We start from the raw sequence: 10,679 nt of genomic DNA on the forward strand, positions 1-10,679 counted from the left end.
ATCGGTTCTGTTTTATCGTTCTGAAGCATAAACTATCCGTTACAATAAAAATTGGAATTTAATAACTTCTCTTTTTCGCTCTGAAACCTTTTTAAGATATTAAATTGTTCGTGTTCTTTTTCAAAGAAGAAAAACAAAAATCCTTCAAGTTGCTTACAAAGATTTAATTATTCAAGATATTATTCAATCGAGTATCTCTGTCATCTATAATTTAAATTACAAAACAGAATCATGGAATCTATTGAATTGTACAAGAATGTAAAAAATAGTTGAATATCAAAGTTGCATCATTTTAGATATACGAATAATGAAACACAATAAAGTTTTCTCTAATAACAAAAATAACTCCAAGTCAAATTAAGATAAAAACAGATTTATAAAAAAAAATCTGCATTTCTATAAATCGCAAGAGCTATAAATTATACATTTGACTATATATATATATATATATATATATATATATATATATATATATTTAATTGCTCTTCTTGCTTTTTGATTTACTCGAGAAATCAAACGAATCTAAAAAGACCGATAGAAATATATATAAAACATACGAAGACAAGAAATATTTCTTTTTTCATTTTTATTTTTTCGTTCAAAGTATTAAATTTATTAGAGAGTATATTTTCGAAAAACGCCAAAAAAGTAATGAATACGTAAAATATGTAAAACATTTTTTATAATGAAATTCATGAATTTTCATTTTCATGATTGTATATATTTTGCAATCTACCAAACTTTTCTGTTGCACACATACACCCGCACACATACATTAATGTGAAAATATTCGACGAAAAATAATAAAATATAATGATATTGATCGATAACAATATTGATTAATAACAAGATGTTTTAAAAATCTAAAAAATTCGATTTTATTTTAATAATCTAATCTTGAGGCAATCTGATTCCCCCGAGGAATTTTCTGCCGATTCTTCGCTATGTGGCTGAATCAACCCCATCAAGATTCGACCATGGTCACCCTCAACTTTACCCTTGTTCTCATTCTCGCACTTAATCGCGTTCTCACTTCTCCTCTTACGCTCTCTTTCGTTCTTACGTCTTATACGGCCGAGTTTCTCAGCAGAAAATTGATATCGCTCCTTTGCCCTTACGTAGCTGATAGTCTGATTGATGTCGATCGAAGAAAGGATCAAAGTCAAGTTTATAATCGTGATAAAGATAGCATGTGTTGCAACTAATACACCACATGCTTTATTACGCTTTATTATTTATTATACATTTTTTTGCGGAAGAAAAATGACAACCTAATAAACGACAAACGCATTAAAAAATATTTACTGGCATACGTTACGTATATAGCGATATAACAATAAAGATAGCGCATGATAATCTTCATCAACGATGATCAATAAACACTACTACTGTCATCAAACGAGGCGTTTCTCGTCCATTTAACCGTTTTTAATCTCACAAAAGAAATTTTGCATCGTTGCAGATACTTAACGCCTGCGCTAGCACGCGACAAAGTAACTTTCAGATGAATGCTCGATCAATGAAACATTTATAAAATACAAAGTAAAAGAAAAAAAGAACGAAATATACTCAGCTTATATTTTTCTATTGAAAAATCTTTAACACATTTGTTCAAAAATAACTATTGTACTGTCAATAATAATATGTAATGTTTTTCTTTAACTTTAAGCGTCATCAAAGTTGCACTTGTCAATGTATTCACTTACAGATGACTGGAGAATAAAAAGAGAAATTACAAGGACACTCTCGATTCTCGTGTGAAAAGGGTATTTATCGAAAAGCGTTATTGTAAAGCAGCAAATAAGTCCTGCTAAAGAATTATATGTTTTACTATTGTTTTATTAAATGATATATAATGATGGTAATCAACGTCTATTTACTTGCAAAACAATCATTGTTAACTTCCATACAAAACATAAGCCAAGAGCGATCGATACGTGCTTTAGATATTAAAAAATTCGTTTGCTTACTTGGTCTGTGTTTTTAAACGTTATATAAATAATACTGCTTTATACGGCTTTTATATCCGTTTTACATACGCTTTCGTAATGAAAGTTTTACGTCTTCTTTATCTTCGCTAGCGTATTTTTTTCGTTTTTACAAAAATATTTGTAGATGTTTACATTAATCATGATTAAAATCATCTGGCTATATTGCTTGCATTTTCAGACATATTTATATATAGAAGATCCTCCACCTCAGATTTTCAAAATATATCTAAAAAAAATACTTTATCTAAAATTATCTAATCGCTATCATGATCTTCGAAATAATTCTCTTAAACATACTCAATAATTCTAATGTTTCTACTATGATCGGCAACTGCCCTGGAGATCTTTCTGTGTTCGATATTTTCTGCGATTCAATCTGGATCTCCTTCACGATATCAAATCTTTTCTCGCATCATGGCCTAAATCTATTCGGTCTTTCTCACTGCTTCGCTTAGTCAATCGTAAAAGCTTAACACTCGTTTCATGCTTCAGTATCCACGTCATATGTGGGACTAACCGAATATCGTGTTTATCTCATTATACTCTGTATCGTGTATTCCGTCTTTTGAATGACTGTTTATTTAGTTATTTAATCAACAGCAGAACTACAATTTCTTCGACGCAATAACAATAATATCATGTGTATATATATATATATGCTATATATTGCTATATATTGTTACTGTATTTTTCTCATTATTTACAACCACCAACTCTTCTTATTTTATCTTTCTCTATCAGAAAAATAATTGATATGTTGTTCGATGTCATATTATTGTTTGATGTTTTCCGCGCGGCTCTTTTTTCCATCTCAACCTCGATCAGTTCTTTGATGAATTAATGTGCACGCTTGTCGTCGTTGTCATTAGTTATCTGCAAAATTTATGACCGTTTCTTGTTCCATGATTTATAAGCTGAAATTACATTTGTAAATACCGATAGAACAATCAGATATCGCGAGAGACGGCCGTAACCTGATTTACGAGTCTGTTTTTGTGATTCGAAGTTTTCATCGGAGTATAACATTTGATGCCATTTTGTTTTTATAATACATTAAACATTAAATAAATACATAATAAATACATCGTTTCAAATTATAGAGGATCGATGGATGTTTCAAAACTATTCCGAGAAATATTTATTTGTCTTTATTATGATAAATAACAAACGAGTTTTGAGAATAAGAAGGAACATCATAATAAAATATATCGGATAGAAGATCTTATACTTGCGTGGAAAATGAAATTGAAATAAAATAAAAATACGTGTACTGCCAGCAAAAGTATATGCCAAAAATATATATATGTATATCCTTCATATAATATAAATATCGAAAAAAAAAAAAAAAAATTAATAACATGTATAACATAAATCTCTTTGAAGAGAATCAATATATGATAAAAGATAATGAAAATCATTAGACGCGAGATGCAAATATCGTGTGGAAGACGTAAAACAGTAAAATCAAACACATTTATATTTACAAAATAATCGTAATAAATGATTTTCAAACCTTTTGTAAGAATAGAATTGTAACGTTCATAGAGAAAGAAACAAAAACTTTTCAAGCACAGTTGAGGCAATATGGCGTGTTCGGATATGTGGGGAAAAAAAAAGAAAAAAAATGCGAGGTCAGGCGAAAAGAAGCAGACAAGGGAGATAAGAAAAAAAGAAAGATTGGATGGAGGTCTTGCTTGTAACCACCTGACGATCTCGTGCTGTAATTCGATCAGCTTTCTAAAGATTTGGTTGCACATACAATATTTTGGCTATCATGTTGTAGATTAAAATATCTCTTTAACGGAATTAGAAGATTATTTTTGTCTGGAATCTTTTACAACTTTTATTCGATATTTTCTCGAAACACAACATTGAATACCTTTCATTTTTACGGAGCTAAAACATTATCAAGAATGAAAAAAAATGCAGATTTATCATTATATCGTGGAATCAAATGCATTTAGATTCTCTGCATATTTTACATGGACACTCAGTATTCACGATCTGATCTACATTTATTCTTTTCATCACACACACACACATTATCGATTCGCGAATAGAGACAAAGTCAGACAGCTAGAAGAAGTAGAATTTATTCTAATAAATTCTATCATTGGATAAAAGAAAACTTCAAACGAAAGATGAGGAAGAAACCGAGGAAGCGAGATAAGCATGGCGAAACAGTAGAATGGAAAGCATTGAACGTGATATGTAGTTTGCGAACTTTCCAGATTCGAAAGTACGCTTTTCAATACACGAAAGTTTGTGCAAATAAAAGCTTCGGAAAATGTATAATATCACGAATAAGTGAAAAAAATTTCATAAGTCAATAACATTTACACGCAAATTCCTTTTAAATATTATCTTCATTTAAAATACGCAATATTTACACACTACATATTTATTCTATATATATATATTAATATTATTCAAAATTTTATATTCTAAATATTTTTATTACATACTATTAATTTCTATAAAAAGTAAGAAAAAAAACTTTCGATACAACGATAGTTATTCCCGATGTACATAGGATGACAACTGTTTTCTTATCATCTTCGTTATAGGGGTACCGTAGCGCTCTGGCTTCTTATATCGTGAAACGCTATTGTACTAGCCAGTGTATCTCTACTAGTCGGAAGCAGCTCTGACCTAGTTCCCTTTATGGCACCATTTCATAAAAGTTTCCTATAAATTGCATTTAGCAACATCGACCGCGCCGCTAGCGAAGTCGTTCTCATCTCGTAACAGACTGCGTTCTCTTCGGTGATACATGATATGTCACGCGTCATTGTGATACAGGATACGCGATACACAATAGACGAATCGAACAGAAAAAATAGATAATGTTGAAGGAAACATAGTTATAGATATTATGCGATAAAATAGATAAAATTATGAGGCGCAGAAGTCGTATGTGGCAACTCTTTATACATATATTATAACACACCATTTATCGGTACAAATTCTGGAAAAAAATAATTTCTAAAATGATATTAACAAAATTTAAAACCTATATTTATATAAAAATTCTACGTTCTAAATGCGCAATCCCAAGATCAAATCCATCTACTCAAATCTTGTAAAAAAAAATCCCTTGATTTTTTATTGTATACATTTTCTATGCTTTTCATGTATAAGAAAGAAAAACACAGAGCCATTAAAGTTTCAAATCCTACATTTACACTTGCTATATGAATCATCATATATCTCTTATATTATTCTCCAACTTATCAGATTATGCATAAAATATTTCTGAAATAACAAGCCAAATTTTACCAGCATATTTTACGCATAATGTATGTAAATATAGATCCATAAATGTTTTATTTCCAAATTATAGAGGCCAAATGATCTTAATTTTAAAAATATTCTGTGCTTGATTACGTCTTTGTCATTAACGTGCATACAAGTTTGATCTTAAAATCATCCGTCATTATAAATCGCGATATTATCGTTATATGGACCCTACTTGTAATATAATGATACATCATCATTATTAAACTCATAATCAGACGAATTATTCGTATTCTTCATCTTCATTAATCATTCAATGATTGATGTTAATTATCGGCGCTAATTGTCGGAATTCTTGATCAACTTAAAGTCTATACGGCGTCCTGAAATTCATGAACAAAATATTATAGTAGAAAATTTGTCGAAAAATTAAGTAATAAAAATATATGTGACTTTTTATTCCAAGTAGTAGTTTTTCAGATATAAGAGTTCGAAGCTGGCCGCACAGCCTACATTTAGAGACGTCTGTTCGTATAAGTCGTATATTAGCATTCCGGAAAAAAATGTTTATATAAAATAAAATATATATCTCAAGTCTCTGTCTTACTCTCTCTTTACGTATTTTCTTACTGATTGTTAAGCTATCGGAGACATTCTATCAAATGTGTTGGCGTACAGTGGTCAATAAAAATCTATTTTATGTAATCTTGGTTTATACAGATTTTTATTTTTATACACATGTTTAAAAAGTTTAAGAAACGTACTTTCTGACTCTAAATGTCTTTTATGGATAAACAATTTTCTTCGAGTCAGAATAAACTATATATTGAGAAAAATGTTGAATTTCTTTTTACAGATTGTCAAGATAATTTTTTGTTTAAACATGATTAAAACTAAAATATCCTACTTATATTCTTTCATAGTCTAAAATATCAATTTGACATATTAAAATGTGCGGTGACATGCCAGTATATTTTGTGCAGATGCGCACGTTTTCTGCCGACCGTGCGGCTTGCTTTCCACGCTACAACGATTCTGTTTGTCTCTACATCATTACGAATGTGCAAACAACATTTTCACATGAAAATAATGCAAGTATTCTTTTCTGTCCCCTTGATAAAATTTAGTATTTTACCGCGTTCGTTTTGTTAGGCACACTAACAAGTTTATGGCGTCATGTATGAATAAACAAAACAATTGTCAAAAACTTTGTATTGTTGCATTTCGTATATTGTTGAATTTGATTCATTATTGTTGTGATCGAGAGGGGGAGGAGCGGAGCTTGTATATAGATGTTATAATCCATTTGAAGTAAGTCACAATGGTTATTAAATAGTTATTAAATGATAGTAAATTGAAAAAAATTCAAAATTTGTCTTACTGCCTGAAATAAAAAAATTGCGAATAATATTATTAGCTAATTTGTCGAGAACTTTTCTGCTACAGTATTTTGATTTGTGAATTTCGGAACATCCTATATAATACTAATGAATTTTGCTATGAGAGAGAGAGAGAGAGAGACAGATAGACTTAAAAATATTATATCGATCGAATCTAAATCTTCATCGGATAAATCACTTTATCATTGAAATAACTCTTATCATATGGATCGTGTCACGAATAATCTATTGGACATTCTTTGGACGAGAATGCAGAAGTGAATCGATCTATGAAAAAATGAAAAATAAAGGATTAATAATCGTAAAAATCCGTGTCTTCTAAGAGCCATAAAGCTGCAGGCAATATTCTTCCATGGACCCTTCCTATATCCATCGCGCTCTTTCCACCCTCTACCTTACCTCAGCCACCTACGACAACCCCCTTCAGAAACTCACCCTCTTTTCAACCTCTCTTCCTCTCATCGTAACCTACCAATCTTCCTATCCACCCTATCTTGCTTTTCATTGTATTAGATATACATCTTTGTACATACGTCTGTCTCCGTCCTTATACATATTTGGCGCTCTTCCTCTTCGGTCACTTTTTTCAGTATTCCACACCCCTCGCTTTCTTCTGACTTTATATTGTTTTCTTGCTGTGGTATACTTTTTAATTGTCGATTAAAAGTAAAAGAAGAGAAAGAGAATGAAAACAAAAAAAAATATGGAAAAGAAAGAGGAAAGAAAAGAAGAAGAAAAAGAAAGTAAACAGAGAAGTTAGAAAAAGAAGAAAGAAAGTAGAGAGGAGGAGAAGGGAAGAGGAAGAGAAAACAAAAAAAGAAACAAGAAGAAGAGAGTAAAGAAAAAAGAAGCCGGGAGTGAGAAAGAAAGAAAAACGGAAGAAGAAAAGAAAAAGAAAAAGAGTCAAAATGGTAGAAGAGTGGGAGGAAGAAGAAAGAAGAAAAATCAGAAAAAAAGTAGAGAAAGAGAACAGAGAAAAAGAGAAAGAGAAAAAAAAGATAGGAAGGGCAAGAGGAAGGGTAAGAAAGATGGAAATATTGAAGGGGAAGAAGAGAGGAGAGAAAAAGATAGGTAAACGTGGAAGACATGGAGATGAGGAAGGGGGTAATATGGAAGAAGAAGTAAGGGAAGAGAGAGAGGAAGGAGGATAAAGGAAAGGAGGGAAAAAGAAGAAGAAGAGAAGAGAAAGGGAAAAGGGGAAATGAAGAAGGGAGATAAGAGTAGTGAAACAGTGAGAAAAAAAAAGGGCAAGAAGGAAAGAGAGAAGGAGGAAAGAGAGGGGAGAACAGGAGAGAGAAAGAGAAAAAGTAATTGCCAGAGCTGGTTATTGCAATTTGAAGGCGTCCCGTTGTTTCCGTATTCTTCCCAGAACGCGCCGCTTCATCTCTACCCATCGCGTCCTGCTCCCATCCCACTTTAGCACCCCGTGGGGGTACCTACCCGGGGGAATCAATAACCGACGTGGAAGCGTACGGGGGGTATAGTGGCAGAGCAGAGAATCGCAGGATTGTGGGGTTGAGGGTGGCACGCGGAGCAGTGGAGCTTGGCTCCGCCTCCGGCACGCGACCAGCACGCGACCATCGTCACCATCGTCGTACCTCGCCTCACCTCACCTCACCTCACCTCGCCTCACCTCACCTCACCTCACCTCGCCTCACCTCGCCTCACCTCGCCTCACCTCGCCTCACCTCGCCTCGCCTCGCCTCGCTTCGCCTCGTCTCGTCTCGTCGCCTCACCACCGCCATTCGTGGCCACCACCCCTGACCCGGATCCTTTGCTTCCCTTGATGTCTCTTCCTCTCGCTTGTTCTCTAATGACGTGTCATGTTTTTTTTTCTGTTCTCTAGATGAACATTTCAACGTTCTTATTTGCGTTCTTAGACAACGAAGTCACTTTTCGTTGTTATCATACTCATTTTCGGCAGAGATAGACGGATTAGATAAATCGAAAATTTTATAAAGTTTGGACGATGAATATCGGTATAGAGCGCGGCGAGCAATCAATATGAAATAAAATTTCTCACGTAGTCATTAGAAGCGAAATTAGCTTAACTCATTTATATCTAGATTGTGCTTCATATGTAAATTTTTGGTACAACTCCTTTATTTTTTTCCTAGAAAACAAGGCAAAATTATTCTTCTAATTATTTTTCAATTAAACTATTATTTTTCCTATACATACGGGCAGATATTATACAAAAAAAAAAAAAAACATACATAGACATAGTTTATATCTAATTATATATATTTATACAATATTTAATTTTTATATATTGTTCTTTCCTATGTATAACTGTTATGTATTTTAGACATAAAATCAAATTATAAATAAAAATCTCTGTCTCGAATATCTCTGTCGCGACTTATATAGATGCTTTAAAGTATTACAATAACATAAATTGTCTAAAAGATTAATATATTACACGCACACAACAATAAGAAAGATCAATAAAATTCTTATATTAAATGATTTTTTTATATTATTATTGTCGATGACCAAAACTCATATAAAGGAAATAGATTCGATAAAAATTTTTTCTTTTAAGTTTTTATATCCAGGTCACATTATTAAATGATGATCAGTGAGCAAAAAGTCATTGAGTATCATGTGCAAAGAAAACGGTTGACGATTATGCGAAGACAAGTAGCAATAACGTGTATCTAAGGCTACTTTCCGCTTGGCGATCGCAACGTTCGTTACAGTATCATCCGTGTCTTCGTTTAACTTTCAGTGACCAACAAGGATAATATGATCCTACGAGCGTTGAGATTGCGAAGTGGAACGTAGCTTAAGTAAAGGAGAGAAGGAGAGTAGGAAAATAGGTAGCGATGAAGAGGGGATAAGAGTGGTAGAAAGGAATCGATAACAATATGGCACGCGATCAAACCTTCGACTTGAATCGCGTTCAGACCGATTATACTTAAATCTTCGCTCATTCGCTTTTTATCAATTGTTTCAATAAAAGTATTTCCGTCTATGCAAATTTTTATTTGTTGTAATATTTTCAATTATTAAACGCGCGACAAGGATTATTAGATACTTATTATATTATATATTATATTATATATAAGATACTTATATTATATATAAGATACTTATCGATAGTGATTCATAATAATTCTTCTTAACGTAATAATTAATCATATCTGATCACGAATCTCACTTATTAATTTTTAATCGTAATTAAAAACATTATCATCCAAGATGATAATTTTCGGAATTGATATATAAATTAGTTATTTAGCTTAGGCTTATAAATCAGGGATTTAGTGTTATATCTTTTATAAGAAAGACATATAGACATAATATAAATATACCAATTATACAAACAATAATAGATAGAAAAATGTAAGTAGTAACCAAATCGATCAATCATAATCAAATAAATATTCTCATGAATCGATTATAAGATGTAAATACCAAGCAAATAAAATATGTATCGATTTGCTTATGTTTTTTTATGTGCTATGGTCTTTACACTTATGCTCGCAATATTCAAAGACTTAAATAAAACAGAGGTCAACAAAAAAAAATATATATATATATATATATCTAGTAATACAATACTTTCTCTCTCTCTCTCATTTGTGCTCGGGTGCACGTCACATATCGTTGTCTAGCTATCATCACTTTTTTTCGTTAACGAGAGACGAAACTTTGCTTATCTATTTTTTAGGATAAAATCAATAATCGGTCTATTGATATTATGTGGGAAAATAATCGTTAATGTAATTGATCTAAAGTATAAGACGCGATTTGAGAATATTATACAACACGGCAATCTAAGAAAAGAACTCGTAATTATCTTTCACTTTCCCCCCCTCTCTCCTCAACCACCACCCACCTGGCAATCTGTCATTGTATATACAACTGGATATACTATATTTTTGATATATACGTACAATCAGACAAACTTTCGATGGATAGATAAATACGCACACGCGTATCATAGAATTTATAAAATGCGTGGAAAGCTTATTTACCGAAATCAGCGCTAATAATATATTCTGAGAAAAATCTCCGCGTTCGGAATATCGTAAATAGCATCAAA

This window comes from Polyergus mexicanus, unplaced genomic scaffold (genome assembly GCF_030449975.1).
Source record: "Polyergus mexicanus isolate NDT 795.1 unplaced genomic scaffold, iyPolMexi1.0 SCAF_10, whole genome shotgun sequence".
In the NCBI taxonomy this organism is placed as follows: Eukaryota; Metazoa; Arthropoda; class Insecta; order Hymenoptera; family Formicidae; genus Polyergus; species Polyergus mexicanus.